This window comes from Notamacropus eugenii, chromosome Y, assembly GCF_028372415.1.
Source record: "Notamacropus eugenii isolate mMacEug1 chromosome Y, mMacEug1.pri_v2, whole genome shotgun sequence".
Classification (NCBI taxonomy): Eukaryota; Metazoa; Chordata; class Mammalia; order Diprotodontia; family Macropodidae; genus Notamacropus; species Notamacropus eugenii.
Genome location: NC_092880.1, coordinates 7,305,697 through 7,328,916, shown reverse-complemented (window position 1 = coordinate 7,328,916; position 23,220 = coordinate 7,305,697). Strand labels below are relative to the sequence as shown.

The 23,220-nt window shown below is 35.0% G+C and overlaps 1 pseudogene; it reads right to left on the bottom strand.

Moving 5' to 3' along the window:
* Positions 1-3,617: 3,617 nt before the first annotated feature.
* On the bottom strand, positions 3,618-22,025 carry LOC140516759 (olfactory receptor 4P4-like; annotated as a pseudogene).
* Between the last annotated feature and the right edge of the window lie 1,195 nt (positions 22,026-23,220).

Sequence of the window (23,220 nt, the reverse complement as noted above, 5' to 3'; positions counted from 1 at the left end):
AAAAAAAACAAACCTAAATTGCCCAGATTGACTGAAGAGGAAGTTAAATACTTAAATAAACCCATCTCAGAAAAATAAATTGAACAAGCCATCAATGATCTCTCTTGGAAAATGTCTCCAGGGCCAGATGGACATATAAGCAAATTCTATCAAGCATTTAATTAGCAGTTAATTCCAAACTGTATAGACTATTTTGAAAAATTGACAAAGAATGAGTCCTACTAAATTCTTTTTATGATACAATTCATATTTTTTTCTTGGAGGATTTGGATACAGTAGCTTTGACTTTGTTGTCTTCTCCTGGTTGTGTTTTTTGATCTTCCTCATCACCAGTGTTGAGGAAATCAATGATGAGATATCTCTTCACTGAGAAAGCAAGAATTTATAACCCGTTTCTCCTCACCACCCCTCATTTGCTCATTTTCCCAGTCAATTACTTTACTTTTGAGCTCTTTCTTAAGTGGAGGGTTGCAGAAGCAGCCTCTGTTTCAGCAGTGGCTGCTACCACCTTGGGACTGTGTCCTAGACTGGGCCTGGGTTTGGACTGGGGCTGGGACTGGATCACTTACCCCTCTCAGTCAGATGAGAGACCCTTCCAACTAACCTTCCAAGCTGTCTTTGGCATTTGTACGTAGAGATATCAGGATACTGCAGTAGCCATCACCATCTCAGTCCCCTAAGTACTTGTTCCAGCTCCATCCATGCTGGAACAGCCCATGCTGAACTGTGCTCTGCTCCCAGCCTTTTGGGGTAGACTTTTCCCACTGATCTTCCAGAATGTCTTGTGTTGGAAATCTGCTTCAGTCTGTCATTCTGTGACTTCTGCTGCTCTAGAATTTATTCAGAGTCATTTTTTACAGGTTATTTGAGGGATTGGGAGTGGGGGGGAGCTCTAGCAGGTACTCTGCCATCTTGGCACCACTCACAGTAACATATTATCTTTCACCCCAAAATTCCTGTCTTCCAAAATCCACAGTTATCTCTCAGTGACCAGGACACACGAACTTAATTTCTCATTGACATTCATCCCACATATACAGTCTTTTTCTAGTTGTTGTCATTTCTACCTTCTGAAATAAAACAATAAATTACTAAGCACAGTGAATGAACATAAGGCAATTAATAAACACTTTTTATTTCCTTCCCTTATCCTGTAACATTCCCCACATGTGTGTTCTCCTCACCACAAATATTGCTGCCTGTCTGATTCCTCATCATTGTTTCTGAACTATCACAATGTCTTTGTAGTTCATCTCTCTGTCTCAAGTCTCTCTGCACTCACATTATCTAAGACATAAAAATATTTTTATTAAAGCACTTCCCATATCATACACCACTCAAATTACCTGTTAGCTCTAAAATCAAATATAAAATACTGTGCTGTCAATTTAAAACCTTTCAGAATATGGTCCCTTCCTACCCTTACAAATGTTTTCACAGTTTGCTTTCATCCTCACACTCTATGATCCAGTTACACTAGACTTTTTGCTTTTTATTTAATCACAGTAAATAATTTCATGTCTTTATGGTGTTTTTATTCATTTTCTTGTACAACTGGAATTTTCCACCTCTTCCTGGCTTCCTTGAAGAGTAAGCTAACAATCTGGCTTCTAGAGAAAGGCTTTGCTGCCCCTCACACAATGTTAATACCTTCATGTCTAAATGAATTTCCACTTACACTGTGTATTTTATGTAAACATTATGTATGCATGTGTGTGTTGTTTTATCCACAAGACTGATGTTTTTGAAGGTGGGTATCACATTATTATTTATTTTTGGCACCTCCCCCCCCCCAATGCTTAACAGAGTATCTTACATATAGTTAATATTTAATAAAGATTAATTAATAAATGAATTATTCAATTCATTATAAAAAGTATCTACTTCCACACAATTTGTAGTTACGAAAATATTAGTTATACACAGAAGTACATTGAAAGAATAATCTTTCTTATTTGACATAGGATTGATAATTACAGCAATATCAAAAGATTTTGAATGTATTAGGAATATTAACCTTGAGAATGAGGAGTTAAAATCCTGAGTTGAAAATGACATGATATCAAAGCTAGAAAATCAAAGTTTTTCAGCAAAAAGATTAGGAGACAATAAGAGTATTCCTGAAAGGGAAAAGATATAAGAATACACACACACGCCTATACACATATACACATATGTACATATATAATTAATTGTGTGTATTTACGTTTATTCTAATTGTGCTATCTTTTAAAAATGTTTTCTATACTTAATATTTCTCATTAAAAATGCATACATAAGGATACGTATGCAATATATATATATATGTTCATATAAACCTGCTCATATATATACATATATATGTCCACATGCAAGCAAACATATGTATTTATGCATGTAGATGCATTCCCATTAAATAATAAAAAAGTTCAAAAATGTAAAACACTTAAAAAAGAAATCCATTTTACAATAAGAACTACAAACTATGACATATTTGGGGACTGAAACGCATACATACTTTCTCCTAAAGAAGGAAAAAAGGGCAACTATTAAAAAACAATAGATGAAAGAAAGGAAAAGTAATAGCTCTGGTTAAGTCAAGCTTCATGGAAGGGGCAGATTTATCTAGACACAAAAATACTCCTCCCCAAATCATGTTACATATTACTTTCAATTCCAATAAACTTTTTGACTCTACGTATTCATAGTAGATAGACAAGTATTGAGATATATAGATATGAATAGATAATGGATTGTATATGTATATATGTTTATGTGTTTATGTGCATGCCTACACACACACACACACACACACGCACCATGTATTTATTTGCCTAGTACTGCTTCCCATTAGGAGCTGACAATCTCAGTGAAGAGAAAAGCACAAAAAGATACAAGTAGTGTTAGAAGGCAGTTGTCAAGTGAATAAAGTGATGAGCCTGGGGCCAAGAAGACCTGAATTAAAATATAACCTCAGATATTTAATAGCTATGTGACCCTTGGCAATTCACTTAATCTCTTTCTGTCTCAGTTCCATTATCTGTGAAATGAGGATTATAATAACACCTATTTTACAAAGCTATTGTGAAGGTAAAATGAGATTATGTATGCATAGCACGTTGCAAAGTTACATTACTATGTAAATGGAATCAATTATTAGATAGTGACATAAAGACCCACTCATCTTGAAATATATCTACTACTTTAAAAAGGAAGGATTTCAGTTACTGGATTATTCCACTTACTGTATGAGTAAATAAACTAGTAAAATCAAAATGTAAGAACAAAACTTTACTAGCAAATGAAATCACTTGGAATCAAGATTATTCAACATTTAAAAAGGTTTAGCAGGGTGAAGTCAGAAAGTGAGAAAACTAGAATTCACATTCTGGTCTCATAAAAACCAACTGTATGTCCTTGAGAAAGTCACTTGTCTAATCCTCTCTCTTGTTTTCACATTTGTAAGATTAATGTGGTGGGCTTGATGAACTCTAAGATCTCTTCAATTCTGCATCTTATGCCAATATATATTTTTGTGTGTGTGTGTGAGCCACAGAGTAGCCTCTGTTACACGTCTGCTGAATGACTTGGTACTTAGTCATTATATCAACAGCTATATAGAAAGGCACAGATGCCTTTTAGAACATTTGTTTTCTTCCCTTGAATAAGTTTCTGTTCCACACTTTCTTCATGGCATTTTTCATTTCCGAATTCTTCAAAGTGTAGACCAAAGGATTGCATATGGGAGCAATGATTGTGTGAAAGAGAGCCAAAATTTTATCCTCCTGGAATGTGATGGCTGATCTAATATAAGTGAAAAGTAAAGGCCCAAAGAACAGAGCAACAACAGTGATATGGGAACCACAAGTGGAAAGAGCTTTTTGACAGATCTCAAAAGAATGTACCCGAAGGGTATATAAGATCATAGTGTATGAAGCCATAAGAACCATGAAAACCACCAATGCAATCATCCCTGAGTTGACTCTAACTAAAAGATGAAACCCATGAGTATCAATGCAGGCAAGTTTCAGCAATGGATACATGTCACAGAAATAGTGATTGATCTCCTTGGGGCCACAGAAAGGTAAAAGAACATCAAGGATCTATTGTGCAAATGAATGCAGAAAGCCCCCACCACAAGCAGCCAAGACTAGTGCATTGCACCTATTCCTTCTCATGATTAGCCATGTAGTGTAGAGGTTTGCAAATTGCCACATATAGGTCATAGGCCATCCCCGTGAGTAGGAAGACCTCCACCCCTCCAAAGAAATGCATAGTGAAGAGCTGGATCAGGCAATTAGTGTAGGAAATATTCTTCTTTTCATCCAGCATATCACTGATGAGTTTAGGGGTCACTGTGGAAGTGTAGCAAACATCCATAAAGGACAAGTAAGTCAGGAAGAAGTACATGGATTGCTCAATAAGCTGGCTACATGTGATAGCGGTCATGACAATGAAATTTCCCATCAGAATAAACATGTAACAAAATAAGAAAATGACAAAGCACAGAATCTGAACCTGGTTATTCTGAGAAAGACCCAAGAGAATAAATTCAGTGACATTACTTTTTGTTCATCATTTTTTTTAACATTAGAAGGTAATCAGTAGATATCTGAAAAAAATAACACAAAGCAAAATGAGAAATGCTGTATCAATCGTGCATCAGTTACCTTATGGGGTAAATATTCACAAATACAACATTGATGTCTACAGAGTGCGTAATTTGATGTATGATTTAAATATCCTGTGTGGAGGGCATTTAGGAGCTTAATGAAATAGAACTGATTTTTGATGATTCAACTCATAAACTCTCAGAATGTCTAGGAATGGCTGATATCAAATCCAGACCACAACTGAGCAAGAATCAGTTATATTCTCAAGTGGTTTCTTAGTTGCCTCTTAGATACCTCCTGTGGCAGGAAACATGGAACCCTTCTGAGTCAGATCAAGTAAGTTCTTAGAAGTATTGATAATATTTAAATATTACAAAATTGATCAGCAAAAATTATTTATATATGATAGCAAACTTCTGTTAAAAAGGTTATGGTCTAAGAGTGGAGACTGAAGTTTCTTGTTCTTTGCTTTTTAGACATAGCCAAAACAGGAATTTGCTTCACTTCACTTTATATATTTGTAATTAATTTTGTGTTTTTACTTTCTCAATGAGGATTGAATAGGGGAGATTAGAATAAGATAATGCAAATCCAAAAATATAATAAAATCAAGATGAAGAAAGTAAAATAAAATCATTACATTCTTGTTTTACTTAGCCCTTAGATCAGTCAAATAAGAGGTGTTATGTATACATGTATACATATGTACATATACATTTATATGTATATATGTAATTCCCTATCTCTAACACTTATTTTTTCTTTTTGGTTCAGGTAAATGAGAATGTCATCCAAAGGGACAACACACCTGTTTCCACATCTGCAAAGTGAAGAAAACAAGACCTGCTGTACCTACCTCAACTGGTCATTCTGAGTCTCAAATAAAACAATAGGTGAATCACAGATGTCAATTTTTTTTCATTTCACCACATATTTCAGTTGGCAAGACTTTATCAAGTTTATGCTCTTTATGAGTAAGAATCACTCCTATATCTCTGATCAATGCTTATTCATCCCATTGTTAAAGATGTCCAATGACAAGGAGCTCACCACCTTCAGAAACACATCAAATTCAGTATTATGCAAGTTAATTATTATGACAGTTACATGCAATAGAAGAGTAAAACCAATTGACGTAGTATTATAATTGCAATTTTGGATGTTTCTTTCATGTTGATATATGTTCAATTTCATAATTTTGCTCACATCCAAAGGAGATAGTAAAAAAAAAAGTATAAACAAGGCTGCTGCCTATGAATCAGAAATGTGGCATATTCTGTACAGAGTGGAAGTGGGGTACAACTAACAGTATATAAAACAGGGGAAAAGATAAGACCAAAAATTTAGTAGTTAATGTCTAAGTCTAAAGGCTTCACTATCATTTATATGGCGTAAATTCTACCTTGCCTCTAGTCTACTCTGGGCAGCTAGGTGGTACACTGGACAGAATGCCAGTCCAGATGTCAGGAAAACTCATCTTCCTGAGTTCTAATCTGGCCTCAGACACATACTAGTAGTATGACCTCGGGAAAGTCATTTTACCATGTTTGCTTCAGTTCCCTAATTTGTAAAATGAACCGGAAGAGGTAATGACAAATCACTCCAGTATCTTTGCCAGGAAAACTCCAAATGGAGTTGTACTTGACTGAAATGAATGAACAACAATTTACTTCACTTGAGTCTATTTTAAGGACTGTTTGTGTAAGTTTGTGTTCTTTTTAAAAGTTTTATTTATTCCTTTATTTATTGATTTATCTATTTATTTTGTTTTCACTTTCATTAGAGTAGCAAGTCCCTCCTCTTTCACGGTGTGGCTTTGTCCGCCTGGCAAGTCATTTATCCTATAAGTACTTGGTGGTCAATTTCATAGGTTGAGAGAATATTCTTATCTGAGAGTTTGCTGCATTAGTGAAATCATAGGTCTAGTCTCTCTCTCTCTGTCTTTCTCTCTCTCTCTCTCTCTCTCTCTCTCTCTCTCTCTCTATATATATATATATATATATATATATATATATATATACATAAATACATACATACATACATATACATACAAATATATGCATATACAATATACATATACAACACACATACATATACTTATATGCATAAATAAACACAGGCATATACATATGTACACACATATATGCATACATATGTATACATCTAGATATATCTTTATGGAGAGAGAGTGGAAGCACTCATAAAACCTCTTCTGTAAATTTTGTCATCCATGAAGTCATTATACATATACATATACATATACATACATATATATATATATATATATATATATATATATATATATATATATATATATATATATTTCTCATGTTGTCAACTTTGGATTCGAGAGTAACCTGTTTTTCAAAGTTGATTGGAACCCTCACTGATATCTTAAACCAGGCTGTATATATATAAAAAAAATTAAATCTCTACAACATACTTGACAAGTTTTCTTCTAGCTTTTACTTAATGACTTTGCTTAAGGGAGAACTCATTTCTTCCCAAAATAATCCATTCCACTTTTATATAGTTCTATTTATTAGGATGTAATTATCTTCCTCCCAACATAAAGTGTAGCTTTGCTTCTTTGCAATTGCCCCCTCATTACTCTTACTTCTGTGATTTGAGTCCAAACATAATCAGTTTAATCTCATCCAGGGAATGCCATTTTAAATACTTAAATATAATTATAATTGAACCTTGTAGTTTCTGCTTCTCCTATCTAGAAATCCATAATTTTGCATTTTAAAAATTCTTTCTACGCAATGAAGTTCACCTTCATTAATTCATAGATTCAGACTGCTTACAATGTACTAATCTTCAGTGGGATTAGATGGGGTCAATTACAACTTTATTTTCACTAACATAAATGACAATTATCATTTTCTCCAATTATGAATATAAGCAAATATATATGAGGGCAATATGGGATTAATAGGTTTTCTGACAACAAACTGGTCCAGGAAAAAATGATTAGGTACTTCTGCAATAGTGAAAAATCCTCCTTTTGTAGAAGAAAGGATAGAACCTGAAGGAAATGATTTTTTTCAAATTTATATAGTGAGTGCATGATACTTTGTGTCCTGACTTTCTGGTTAGTGGGTTTTTTTTTTCTCTGTCCATTAAACTTGATTACTGAATGATAGATTATCACCTTTCTAGCAATCCTTAAAACATACCTACTTGAGCCATTATGACATAATGAAATGGGCATTATATACAGAGCTTAAATACTACTATTAGAAGACTAATTCTGTTATTTACTACAAGTAGGACTTTTGGAAATTTGTTTAATCTATTTGAGTCACAATTTACTGATCTAAAAGGAGGTGATTGAATCAAACATTCTTTATGGTACATTCTAGTTCAAAATCCTTCTATTTTAACAATGACTCCCTTCATCTCTATTCAAAAAGAGAAATCATATTGCATTCCATTAATGAAAGTCATTGTACCAATTTACAATCAAGCAACGAAGTTCACTGTTGTGGGAAAGCAAAAGAAAATGTAGGAAATAAAAACAGAAAAAGGTTATATTTGAAAACTTACATGTCTCCTAACCATCCAACATATCTTTCAGCTGTAATTTCCTATGAAATTCCTCAATACAATCTCAACTACTAATCTCATTCATTAGTTCTTTCCAATGTATTTTTCAAATAGACAAAACTATTTCTTTTTATTTGCCAACCAATCTAAGAAAGAAGGTCATGTTGTATCAAAGTGTTACTGGAATCGAATATTCCAACATCTGAACTAATTGAGTGTTTGTGGCAGTTACTAGTGTCCTCAAGTGCCATTGCTTCTTGCCCATCAGGATGTCAGCTGGACCAGCAACAAAGAGGAGTTTCTAGTTTGCCTTCTACCCTGCACTCTTATCAAGATTTATATAGAGAGAGGATATAGGGAATAATTATTCCTGAAATGAGCAAAATCTCCAATCTCAAAGCATTTGGAGAATTGGGAAATTATTCTCCCAATAGTCTTAGTTAGGTCGTAGTGGTAGTGGGAACATTTACTTCAAATTTAAATCTTCTAAATATCATTTTATGTTAGCCATTCATAAAGGACACAAACTAGTAATGGAAAAAAAAATAGAGCACATTCAAATCAAATGCTCCATATTTTAATGCTGAGGCAACAGAGCCTCAGAGAAATAAAGAAAAACCACCTTGCTGGACACTGATGAACCACCTAGGAGAACACTGATGTGTTCTAAGTCATCAAGTGTATTGTTGCTGTTATTGGTTTCATATTTAGAAATTTGTGGATGATCTCAGCGGGATGTTGAGACTATAGCTTTGAATTTGAGATTTGGTACTCTGTTAAATCATAAGTATAAAAAATGAAGTCCATTTGAGGAAAATATTTTAGAATGGAGAGAAAAATGAATTGCATGCCTTGAACTATAGATTATTGGTGATATGTATATAGACTCTACCAAGAAAGAACTGGATAAATGCTTTTTATCACCCTACCTTGGAGGAGGTAGCTTCAAGTCCTATGTTTACTAGTAGGTTGTAAACACCTGAAGGAAAGGAATGAAACTCTATTTGTTTATGTCCCACCAATGACTGGAACAGGATTTTATGCAAAACCTTCAATGATTTCTGAGGACATGAAATGATGCTTTTTGTTCTCCCTAAAACACATAAAATAGTTGACAGTGATTTTTTTCTTGCCTCAGGCATCTATAACCTCTCACCTTCCCCATCCAATAAACTCTAACTGTTCGCCATTGTCCACTAGGATGAAAACTATTTATACTTCTCTTAGAAGAAAAAACATGAACAATTTTGAAGATGAAGAGGTGTAGAAGAAAATGACTTCAGGTGTTAAGTACTATTGTTGGTGAAGATAAATAAACAGAAAAATAAATGATAGTAGACTGGCTCATCAGAATTGTTAAACAGTACATGAACATGTGAGGCATTTTCTTTTTATTAAAGGTTATCATCTTGAACATTTATATGCATGTATGCATACATACACACATATGTACTTGCGTGTGCATGTATGTATATCTTAGAAAATAATTTATTCAACTAACATGAACAGTAGAATACAAAGAACAAATAGCTACAGGTTGGCATAGATGATTTTGTATGATTTATATACTGCTATGACCTTCTCATCAGCCAGATTAGGTACTGTCTCGGATGATGCCTTATATATCACATACTCCCCAAGACTCACTAATCCTACCTATTCTTTCATCTATTTGAGCTTGTCTTTGCTTTTTCTAATTTTCTCTTCTCTCTCTTGATGAAGGGCTCCCACAGAGACATCTGTCAAATTTTGCTACTTTATTAATATAATTATTATGAGGAAATCATCCAACAAACATTTATTAGGGTTGTGGAAATGAGCTATATTAACATCCTATTATGATAGCATATTATTTCTCTTTAAAGCATTTAGGGTGACGTTGAGGGAAGGACTCTTTCAGTTAGTAGTACAAATCTTGACAGTGTAAGACATTTTCTAATTCTCTTTTTTTATTGCTCCTCTTAATTATCACAAAGACTTGGAGATATTTTTGGTTGCCAATTTTTAGGGGAAAATACATTTTAGAGAGATTAAATAGTTCTACACAAATCACATTAGAGATTATACAGTAGTTTATACTAGAGGCCTATTCTTTCTTTTCTGTTTTAAAAATCTTTATTTTCAATCAACAATAATTCATATTTCCTAATCCCCTCCATCCCACTCTAGAATAAGAGGGAAAAGAATTCTCTATAAAATACAGTCAAGTAAAACAAATTTCTGAGTTGGATATACATATCACACACATATTATATATGTATATATATGTGTATATATGTATATACACACATATACATATAATATACAAATATACATATATAATTCTGTATGTATATATTCTGCATGTATGCATATGCAACTGAAAGTATATAATTTTATCTATATATTTATCCACAATTAATCATTACTATGTGTGTAAGATACTTTCCTCATTAATCACTCAGAATAGTGGCTGGTTATTACACAGATCAGATTCCTTAAGTCTTTTAGGTGATTGTCTTGACAATATTTTTGTCGTGATGTTGATTATTCTGTGGTTCTTTTCACTGAATCACAGATCACTTCTTACAAATCATCCTCAGTTTCTTTGAAGTCCTCCCATTCATCATTTCTTATTGGACAATAGTAATCCATCACCTACAATTACTTTTTCATTCATTTCACAATTTGTGGTCCTGCCTTCAGATTACCAGTTCAAAAGAACTACAAATATTTTTGTACATTCTTAGAGCTGATTTTTCTTGACTATTTACTTCCTTAATCTCTCTTCATTCTAATTTCTTTTTCATTTCTATCCTTTTACTTCTCATTTCCCTATTGAGAGAAGTGATTTTTTTTGTTTTTGAACTCAGCTGTATGTTTATGTTCTTCCTACTTTTGTCTGATTTAGATGACAGTGATACTTATGTCTCACTTGCATCCATTTACCCCATCCACTTTGTTTGTAGAGATAATTCTTGTGAACTCTGATTATGTGAGATAAATGTCCATAACCAACCTTTCTCTTCTCCTCCCCCAGTATATATTTGCCCCCTCACTTTCCATTCCTCTCTTAGGAACATCAAGACATTAAAAAACAATCAGACTTTCTGTTAAATTTGACTATCTATAACACACAATGATGATTGAGTTCATAGGGGACAAATGTTTTCACATATTTGAATATAAGTAGTTTATATTTTAGTACCTTATCATTTTTGTTCATATTTAAATTCTTTGTGACTCAACTCCTGTGTTTGACCTCATGGTTCCATGCAACTCTATTTGTTTAATTAGGAACACTTGGAAGTCCTCTATTTCATCAGAGTAACATTTTCTCCTGTAGGCATGCATTCATTATTGTCTGGCCAAATTATTCTTAGTCGTAAGTCTATATCATTTGCCTTTGGAATATAATATCCTAAGATTTCTATTCCATTATGTTGATGGATAAAATGTTTTATGTGATCCTGACTTTTGTTTTTTCTTTTTTCTTTTCTTTTTGAATTCTTTTTGGATGGTTGCAGTATGCTTTCCCCTTTCTAAAAGCTCTGAGTTTGAGTCTTAACGTTCTTAAGCGTCTTCATGTGGGGATTTTTTTTAAGGAGGTGACCATTAGTTTAATTTTTATTACTGCATGTGAATTTTGGTCTGAAAACTGAAGACTCAGTGCTCTAACCACTGCCTTATCTACCTGTCTCTTTACCTACTTCCATTTTGATCAAAATTATCAGAAAATACTACCATATGCTTTCTCCTTTCATGTATCTCTAGCTAATACTGAGTTCATATGCAACTTCAGATATTTTTGCTAGTTTTATAACTATTGAGAAGTCAATCTATATCTGCATCAGTTTTCTCTAATTTTGTTACATCTTTTTTTCTTTTCGTTCTAGGTTTTTTTGTTTTTATTTTTTTGTTTTAGTCAGTATTTGGGGAAGCTTACTACTTACTTGTATTCTGATAAATTTGATTCAATTCTCTATATATTTGAAAAATGAAACTTTCATTTTTTTATTAGTAATTTATTTATTTTCGGTTTTCTACAATCAATAACATAAGTCTTAGATTTTCGCCCCCTCACTCCCCACTCCCTCCCCAAGATGGCATGCAATCTTATATCATATCCATACATAATTATTAAGCACATTGTCACATTAGTCATGTTGCATAGAGGAATTAAAGTAAATGTGGGAAACCATGAAAACTAAAACAAACAAAATATTCAGAAGGAGCCAGTGATCACTGTTGACTACAGATGCAGAGAGAGAGACAGACAGACCGAGACAGACAGACAGAGAGAGAAACAGAGAGGCAGAGACAGAGAAAAAGAGATACAGAATATGAAATGAATAGGAAGGGGGTGTCCCCTTTCTATTTATTTCTTTATTTCTTTCCACATACTCTTGGAAATAATGTTTCTGGCTTCTTTACTGTTCCTTGAACACTACACTTTATTTTTAGAGTCTAGGCATCTTTCATGACTGTCTACTATTCTGGGAATATTCCTTTCCTTATACCTCATTCTCAAGTCTCAGTTAAAATCTCACCTTCTGCAAGAAGTCTTTCCTATTTCTCCTTTATTTTAGTGCCTTCACTCTGACATTATCTCCCATTTGCTGATAATATATCTAATATGTGTATTGTCATATTGTCCCCAAACCCTTCAGACCATAAGCACCTTGAGAGCAAGATCTGTTTTTTAATTATATATATTATATAATTATATATGTATATATATAATTATATAATATATATATATATATATATATATATATATATATATATATATATATATATATATATATATATGCCTAGTGATTAGCATAGTACTTGTCACAAAATGACTGTGCAATAAATGTTCCTTGATGTGATATGTTGACTATGTGCCAGGCAAGGTGTTAAGTGCTGAAGGTTCCCATTCAAGCAAACAAAATAGTCATATCCCAAAGAGCTTACATTCTAATGGGGAAGGAAACCATGTAATGAAGAGGATTCATGGTATGGAGACCACCAGAAAAGGAGATGGGAGACATTTTTCATACAAGAGAAAAGGAAAGATTACCTATAAGTCAAGCTTCCCAAAACTTGAGTGCTAATTTTCATTGGGAAGGTTGAGCAGGGTGGGTTGAGGTTGGGAGAAAAAAGGATAAGAAAGAGGACTGAGAAAAGAATATTGGTTTTTAGCAATAAATATATCAGTGGTGACCTTGGAGAGGGCATAATGAATTAAGATACATGGTAAAGAAAGTGGGATTTTCGTTTTCTCTTTGGAGTTCAGTTTCCTAGGTTAAGGTCAAATTGTGAACATCTGAAGGGTGATTTACAGCTGTGCTGAGTCACATGACTGTGATACCTTCTGGCTCTAAGCCTATAATTTGAAAACTATATATGGTGGGAGATTGGTGTTTTGCTTCGTGGGTTTCACTTATTAGAAGGACATTTTGATTCCCTGGATGGGACTCTGAATAGCCATCTGAGTAGCCAACTACTCAGATGTTGTTACAGGTGCTCCCTCTTCTCCTGGTGCATTTAGGTGGTTGCATTACTTTGTCAGACAGTTGCAGCCCCACCTGTTGATCTTTGTACTAATTTCTCTGTTTGCAGTTTCTCAGTTTGTATTTTCTCCACGTTCAGGCTGTTGACATTTCCCCTGAACCAGTGGATTACTTATGTACTTTTAATTAAAGAAGGATTGTTAACTCCTTTGAGGCTGTCTTTCCTTTACAAAGAAGATCAAAGAATCTGTGCTAGCAGGCAATCCTGACTGTACTAGTGTGCTTGCTAATACACCATTACATCACAAAGAATTGAGCATTGAAAAGTGAGAACTTGAAAGAATGAAAACAGCCACACCATCACCACTACCAATTCCCAATTTCACCCTAGACAACATATAAAAGGAAATGTAGGATTGTGGCTTTATGAACTATCAGAAGTCACTGTTAATTAGTTTTATTTTTAGATAGATTCATAGATAGATATATCTTTACCAAGATTATACCTCCATCCTTTCCTTTTCTTTCTCTTTCAGAACACCTGTTTAAAAAAAAATAGAAGGAAAAGAAAGAGAAGAGGAAAATTTCAATAACAAAGACAGAGAAAAACATCTGACATTGTAGGCAACATTTAGTGCCCATGGATACTAAATATCATAAAGGAAGAAGAGAAAAGTGTCTCTTTATATCTTTTGTTTGGGTCTAAACCTGTTCTTTCTAATTTCACAACATTCAGTTTCAACTCTTCTAGTTTGGTGTTCCAGTCACATAGATTATTGTAATTCCTTCCATATAGATTATTGTAATAATCATTGTGCATACTCTTTTCCTGCTGGTACTGTTGCTGTTGCTGCTTTGTTGTTATTGGGAGGAGGAAGTGGAAGTCAAGGTGGAGGAGGAGGAAGGAGAACAAGAGAAGGAAAAGGAGGAAGCTTTGGTGAAAATGACACATTTCAATAAAAAAGTGCCATTTTAACAATTACTGGCTGCAGGTATAAAAATGAATACTTTATCCTTGGTTTAGTCTATTGCCTCATAGTAGATTTCCCTTTAGAAGGAAAGAGAATGAAACCTTTGGGCATAATTTGCTTTGAATAGGTTGACACTTTCCCAAAAGCAACATAATGAGCCTCCCTGGGAAATATTGCCTAATAGCACATAGTAAAGAACAAGGTATGACATGACCAACCATATGATGAGTGAAAACTGTCCCATGGGGAAACACTTTCAGGCTTTATAGTCACTATGTCTATATCCATTCTCCCTTTGGTATCCATAAAAACCTTTTAACAAATAATAGGATGATAGACTATATTCTGAATGAAACTTTTGGATAGATAATAATTTTCTTTCTAAGAAATCTACCAGAGATTTACTGAGGGCAGAGCCAAGATGGGGGAGTAAAAAGCATCTGTAGAAGCTTTCCCACATAGTCCATAAAATACCTGTGAAAATGACTTTAAACAAATTCTAGAGCAGAGAAGCCACAAAACAATAGAGTGAAAGAGATTTCCAGTACAAGACAGCCTGGAAGGTCAACAGGAAAGGTCGATCTCACTGGGTGTGGAGTGGAGCATGGGCCATATGGCACAGCAGGGACAGGACCTAGAATAGGCAGCATCAGCAGTTCCCAGATTGTTCAACTCACAAACACCACACACAGCTTCAAAAGTCAGTGAGAAAGCTTACTCATCTGAGTGAGAAGGGAACGTGGTCTGGCAGCATCCATTTTGGAGACCTCTGCCTAAAGCCCCTGCGGGAATTGAGCAGCTGATATGAATCTCAGTCCTGAGCCAGGCCCTGGGGCAAGGAGGAGGAGTGCTGGCCTAGTGGAGCTGAAGGTGGCTGTAGAGAAGGAATTCTACACACAGATTCTAGGCAGAAAAGTTTTTGTTGCTCCCAGACTAGTGTACAGGCCAAGAGAGGAGAGAACATCTCTCCCTTGATTGTGCCACTTTGGAGGAACTGAAAACTTACAGGTCCCCAGAGTATATCCTCCTCTTGACAAAGGACTCAAAAGTCAAGTAACTAGCTGGGAAAATGCTCCAAAAAGGGAATAAAATAAGACTATAGAAGGTTAATTTGTTGGTGAACAGGTATTTTCTTCAATCCTTTCAGATGAGGAAGAACAATGAATACCATCAGAGGAAGTCAAGGCTTCTAAAACCTGCAAAATAAATATGCAATTGTTTCAGACCATGGAAGAGCTCAAAAAGCATTTAGAAAATCAAGGAAGAGAGGTGGAGGAAAAATTGGGAAGAGAAAGGAGAGTGATGCAAGAAAATTATGAAAAGTGAATCAACGGCTTGCTAATGGAGACCCCAAAAAATGGGGAAGAAGATAACGCCTATAAAATAAGCTAACTCAATTGGCAAAAGAGGTCCAAAAAGCCAATGAGGAGAAGAATGCTTTAAAAAGCAGAATTAGCCAAATGGAAAAGGAGGTTCAAAAGCTCACTGAAGAAAAGAGTTCTTTAAAAATTAGAATGGAACAGATGGAAGCTAATGATTTTATAAGAAACTAAGAAATTGCCAAACAAAACCAAAAGAAGGAAAAAATAGGCAATAATGTGAAATATATCATTGGAAATACAACCAACCTAGAAAATAGATCCAGGAGATACAATTTAAAATTATGAGACTACCTGAAAGCCATGATCAATAAAAGACCCTAGACATCATTTTTCATAAAATTATCAAGAAATACTGCCCTGATATTCTAGAACCAGAGGGCAAAATAAATATTGAAAGAATTCACCAATCACCTCCTGAAAGAGTTCCAAAAACAGAAACTCCTAGGAATATTGTAGCCAAGTTCCAGAGTTCTCAGGTCTAGGAGAAAATATTGCAAGCAGCTAGAAAGAAATAACTTGAGTATTGTGGAAATACAATCAGGATAACACGAGATCTAGCAGCTTCTACATTAAGGGATCAAAGGGCTGATATTCCAGAAGTCAAACGAAGTAGGATTAAAATCAAGAATCACCTACCCAACACAACTGAGTACAATACTTCAGGGGAAAAATGTTCATTCAATGAAATATAGGGACTTTCAAGCATTCTTGATGAAAAGATCAGAAGTTTATAGAAAATATCACTTTCAAACACAAGAATCAAGAGAAGCATGAAAAGGTAAACAGGAAAGAGAAATTATAAGGGACTTTCTAAAGTGGAACTGTTTACATTCCTACATGAAAAGATAATATTTGTAACTCTTGAGACTTTTCTCAGTATTTGCATAGTTGGAAGGATTATACACACACACATAGACATACGTGTGTGTGTGTGTGTGTGTGTGTGTGCTTGCAGAGAGCACAGGGTGAGTGGAATAAGAAGGCATGGTATCTAAAACCAATAAAATTAAGGGGCGGAGATGAATATATTGGGAAGAGAGAAGGAGAAGTGGAATGGGGCAAATTATCTCTCATAAAACAGGCAAGAGAAAGCTTTTTCAATGGAGGAGAAAAGGAAGGTGAGAGGGAAAAAGTGAATCTTACTCTCTTCATATTTGGCTTAAGGAGGGAATAACATGCTCACTAAAATTGGTATGAAAATCTATCTTACACTACAGGAAAGTAGTGCAAAAGGGGACAAGTAGGGGGGATGATAGAAGGGAGGGCAAATGGGAGAAGGGAGTAACTAGAAGTAAATACTTTTGGGGAGAGGCAAGGTCAAAAGAGAGAATAGAATAAATGGGGGGCAGGATAGGATTGAGGAAAATATAGTTAGTCTTACACAATATGACTATTCTGAAAGTATTTTGCAAAACTACAGATATATAGATGATATTGAATTGCTTGCTTTCTCAAGGGAGAGCAAGGAAGGGAGAGAATTTGGAACTCAAAATCTTAGGAATGAATGTTGAGAATTGTTTTTGCATACAACTGGGAAATAAGAAATACAGGTTATAAGGTATAGAAATCGATCTTGACCTACAAGAAAAGAGAGAAGATGAGGATAAGGGAAGGGAGGGGTGGGGTAGAAGGGAGAACATATTGAGGGAAGGGATAATCAGAATGCTAGGCATTATGGGGCTGGGGAAGGGGAGAGGTGGGAAGAAAATTTGGAACTCAAAATTTTGTGGAAATGAATGTTGAAAGCTAAAAATAAAATAAACATAAAAATAGAAATCTACCATCATTAAATTTTCTTCTAACTCATTTTGCTTTTTTTTGGATGATTTGTAAATCTCAATATACTGTACTCATATGTGTTATAGAGGTCAGAAAATTCTATAGAAGGGCACACTTAAAGTTACTCTGAAGAACTTCATTATAAATTGTGAGACACATGCCATCACCATTGATAACGTATTGGTTTATATATCTGCAGCCATGGGAGACATGGGAGACATTGGCATAGAATTCCCTAGTTCTCCATGCCTCCATTAATGTAGGTGCTGTTCTCCTTGACCAAAGCAAACTTTCAATAACTGAAAAGAAGTATGAAAGGGGAGAATTTAGATACATCTTGAGTCCAAATATTCATATGGTCTATTTGTCCCTGAACTGTGGTAGAGTCTTTTTAGCTTGTCTGATCAGCCATAAACAGGCCCTCTATCCCTTGACCCAAAGAGATTGAAATCATTTTGGTCCCCTTCAAGTAAGAAGAAAACCAAGCAACCCCCTGTATATAATTTCTGCCATATAATGTAGTTATCATACATCTGCACAAATGTATAATCTTTTTTTTTAAGAGGTCTGTTCCAATAGCTTAACATCTGTGGAATGAGATAGTCTTTAAGATCACTGTACCTAATTATTACCACATCTGCAATTGTCACTTTTAGAAAAAAAAATTACTTGACCCTTATATGTAGATTTGGACAATGACCTCAAAATATCAAATGCCCTATAAAATTTGAGTATTTCAAATAAAAGTAAAGTTTATATATCAACATTGCTTCAAACTGAGCAATTTGTGACTTTTACATATTTAACTGAAATCCATTTTAGTAACATTTTGTAGAGATAACTAAATTATGACTTCAAAATTTTAATATATGTATGTATTTATTTTTAATTTTCAACATTCATTTCCACAAGATTTTGAGTTACAAATTTTCTCCCCATCACACCCCTCCCCCCAATACACTGTTCCTTCTGATTATCCATTCCCCCAATCTACCCTCCCTTCTATCAAACCCCTTCATTCCCTTATCTTCATCTCCTCTATTTTCTTGTAGGGCAAGATAGACTTCTGTACTCCAATACCTGTATTTCTTATTTCCCAGTTGTATGTAAAAACAATGTTTAACGTTCATTTTTAAAACTTTGAGTTCCAACTTCTCTCCCTTTCTCCCTCCCCACCCATTCTCCACTGAGAAGGCAAGCAACTTAATATAGGGTACACATGTGTAACTATACAAATGACTTCCATAAAAGTCATGTTATGAAAGACTAACTATATTTCCCTCCATCCTATCCTGCCCCCATTTATTCTATTTTCACTTTTGACTTTGTCCCTCCCCAAAAGTGTTTAATTCTAATTCCCCTTCCTCCTATTAGTTCTCCCTTCCATCATACCCCCTGCTTATCCCCTTCTCCTCTACTTTCCTGTAGTGTAAGATAGATTTTCATGCCAAATTGAGTGTGCAGGTTATTCTCTCCTTAAGCTAAATATGATGACAGTAAGTTTCACTTTTTCCCTCTCACATTCACCCTTTTCCCCTCCATTGAAGAGTTTGCCTCCTTTATAAGCATTAATTATCCCCATTCCATTACTCCCTTTCTCCTCCCAATATATTCCTCTCTCACCTCTTAATTTTATTTTTTATATATAAACCCTTCCTATTCAACTCACCCTGTGCCCTCTATGTATATATCCCTCCACCTATCCAAATACTGAGAAAAATCTCAAGAATTACAAGTATCATCTTTTCATGTAGGAATGCAAACAGTTAAACTTTAGTAAGTCCCTTATGAATTCTCTTTCCTGTTTACCTTTTCATGCTTCTCTTGATTCTTGTGTTTCAAAGTCAAATGTCATATTCAGCTCTGGTCTTTTCATCAAGAATGCTTGAAAGTCCTCTATTTCACTGAATGACTATTTTTCCCCTGAAGTATTATACTCAGTTTTGCTGGGTGGGTGCTTCTTGGTTTTAATCCTACTCTTTTGACTTCTGGAATATATTCCCAGTCCTTCAATCCCTTAACATAGAAGCTGCTGGTTCTTGTGTTATCCTGATTGTATTTCAACAGTATATGAATTGTTTCTTTCTTGCTGTTAGTAGTATAATTTGCCTGAAACATGTTGTGTTTTTGACTTTAAAGAATCAAAGCAATGGAGCAGGAAGGGATTTGATAAACATATTATCCATTGTCTTCATTTATAAAGAATATGTAGCCACTAGATTCAGTTTTCTTCCCAATTTTAAAGAAGGATGATGTCAAGGAATGTTCAAACTACTGAACAATTGTGTTCATTTCACATGTCAGCCAGATTAGGATTAAGATTATGCAAACTTAACTCTAATAATATGTGAACTGAGAATTACCAGAAAAGAAGGCTCATTTTAGGAAAGGCAGAGGAACTAGAGACCAAATTGTCAATATTAGCTGGGTTATACAGAAAATAAATGATTTAAGGGGGAAAACATTTATTTCTCTTTCACTGACTACATTAAATTCCTCATTTAGATCATAGCAAAATGTGCCAAGTTTGCAAAGAGTTAAGAGTACCAGGGCATTTTATTTCTCTCTTGAAGAACCAGCGTGTGAATCAAGAAGTGACTAAATATGGAACAAATTTTTGGTTTAAGATTGGAAAAGGAGCATGACAAGGCTATATATTGTCACCTTTATATTTAGCTTTTATATGCACAGTGTATCATGTGAAATGGCAGACTCGATGAATCAAAAACTGGAATTAAGGTTACTTGGAAAAATACCAATAGTCCCACTATGCAGAGAATGCCACTCTGATGGCAAAAATTGGGGAAGAACTGAAACAGCTTTTTTATGAGGGAGAAAGAGGAGAGTGTAAGAACTGGCTTGAAACTTAACATGAAAAAAATGGCTTAAGATCATGGCAAACAGTCCTTTTGCTTCCTTTCAAAGAGATGGAATAAAAATAGAAACAGTGTCTGATTTTATATTCTTGTGTTCGAAGATCACTGAAGATGGTGACCATATCCATATAGTGAAAAGACACTTGCTCCTTGGAAGGAATGATATGACAAACCTAGACAGTATATAATTAATAATAATAGAAAAAAAGCAGAGACTCCGCCTTACTAACAAAGGTCCATATAGTCAAAGCTATGTTTGTTAGTTTTTTTCACTAGCAATGTATGACTGTAAGAGTAGGACTACATATAAAGCTGAGCCCTGCAGAGTCAAACTTTTCTAATTGTGGTGCTGGAGAAGACTTTTCAGAGTCCCTTGGGTAACATGGAGATCAAATCAATCAATACTTAAAAATAATAATTCAGAGTAATCATTGGAAGGTCAAATACTGAAGCTGAAGCTTATATATTTTGACCACACAATGACAAGACTAATTTAGATGGAAAAACCCTGAAGTTGGCAAGGACTGAAGACAGAAGGAGAAGGGGTAGGCAAAAGTTGAGATGGATAGATAGTATCAGGGAAGTACAAATATGAACTTGGACAGACTTTGGGTGATAGTGGAAGACAGAAGGTTTTGATGTGCTAAGAAGACTCTTACACTCTTACTTACTTACTTACACTCTTACACTACTGAACTGCTACCAAAAAATAAAAAAGAAATTGAGGACCATGGAATTAAAATTACTTGCCCAAGCTCATATGGGTCAGGATAGATCATTAGTATTCTGAGATAAGGCTAGAAAGTTAAAGTGGAAAGCCTTAAATTCCAAGGAGTTTATGATTTACTCGGTAGGTAACAGTGAACCATCAATGGATTTTGAAAAAAAAAAAAAAAGACTGACATGATCAAATCATTACCTAATTAAGTTTACATTGATATGAAAGACTGACAAAGAGCAGGAAAGAACCTTTAAGGAAAGCAAATTTAGGAGGCTGTTGTTATAATGTAAATTGTGAGAAAGAACTCCTTCCTGTATTCTTTTGATAGTGGAATGCATAAGGGAGCATGAATTTGAGATGTTTTTCAGAAGTCAGTGTTTATGACTTGGTGACTTACTAAAAGTGAAAGAGACAGAAATAGAGGCAGGAATTCAATTTAATCACAACATTTAACCATGGTTTACTAAGAAAATGATGAAAGCAGAAAGATGTTTTTAGCAGAGAACATCATTAATTTAGCTACAGGAGGAATTTGTGGTGCTGGGTGGACATTTAAGTGGCTACATTCATTAGGCTATTAGAGATTAGTAATAATGATAAAAAACAACAACTATTATGTTCAAGTAAGTACCTTCCATAAGGGGCATTGCTGAGTTGTGTAATGGTGGTGACCATGCAATCAGAGAAATAATGAGATGACTTGAACTTGACTTTGTTTTGAGGGAGGGAGGGCTGTTCAGGTCACCCAGCCTCACTTCTCCACAGTCATCTGAATGCAGTGAACAGATATTCATCAGGATGACTGGAGATGACTCAAGATGAGGCAATTAGGGTTAAGTGACTTGGCCAAGGTCACATAGCTAGTAAGTGTCAAGTGTCTGAGATGTGATTTGAACTCAGATCCTCCTGACCCCTGCACTGGTACTCCATCCACCTCACCACCTAGCTGCCCCTGTATAATGGCAATTTGAATTGGAAAATCCTATTTTTTAATAGGTCCATTAAATCACCTGGAAGCCTAAGTGATGTGTGGTGGAAGGAGATCAATGAACAGGGGGAACAGGTAGGGTGGAGCAGAACCAGGAGGAAATGAGTGAGGTGTGGTGGGACTGAAGGGAAAGGAGGCAGGCAGGCAGGCTTGCTGGACAAGGTTTAGGCTCATGAGTGTTTGCTTGTAAGAAGGTCCTGGCTGTGGGACTCTCAGGAAAGACTTTGCTCCCTGCAGTGATCATATTTATTAACTTCTTAGTTACCACGACAGATTTTGCTTTCTGGTTCTGAAATTTGGCTTTTTGGTGTCTAAATAAATGTTTTTCTTCTGCCTTCTGTATAGAGAGTCTTATATTTTACGATTGAGAACTATCCTGGCATTTTCATAATCACCACCAATGCTGTGAATATTGCCTTGGTGATACTTTTGGCATCATGAAAAGGATCCCAAAGTATAAAATCTCTATTTCGAGGCAGAAAGAATTTAGAGGGAGAAACTAGTATCTCAAGTTTGGATGATTTAACTTTTTCATAGCTAGCCAGAGAATGGTCCAAGAGCATGGGACCCTGTGAAAACTGGGAAGTGAAGTTACAGGAGGGAGAACCTGGAAATGTGGAAAGGTGTTTGCAAGGAATACCAGTAAGACCAGGGAAGGAGTTGTTAGGGGTGAGTAGGAGAGGCTGGGTTTTATTAAAAGGATTTCCTTATTATGTGTAAAAACAAAGGTGAGTCGCTTAAGGAAAAAATTCAGATGGAAAAAGAGTTAAGTGGTTTGCATGTTGGGCTCTCCTTTACAAGAGCCCTCTGGGGGGTGTCAGTCAGAAGGAAAGACTGTTCATTTAACTCAGAAGTGGCTGAAGGCTGACAAAATAAATGTGC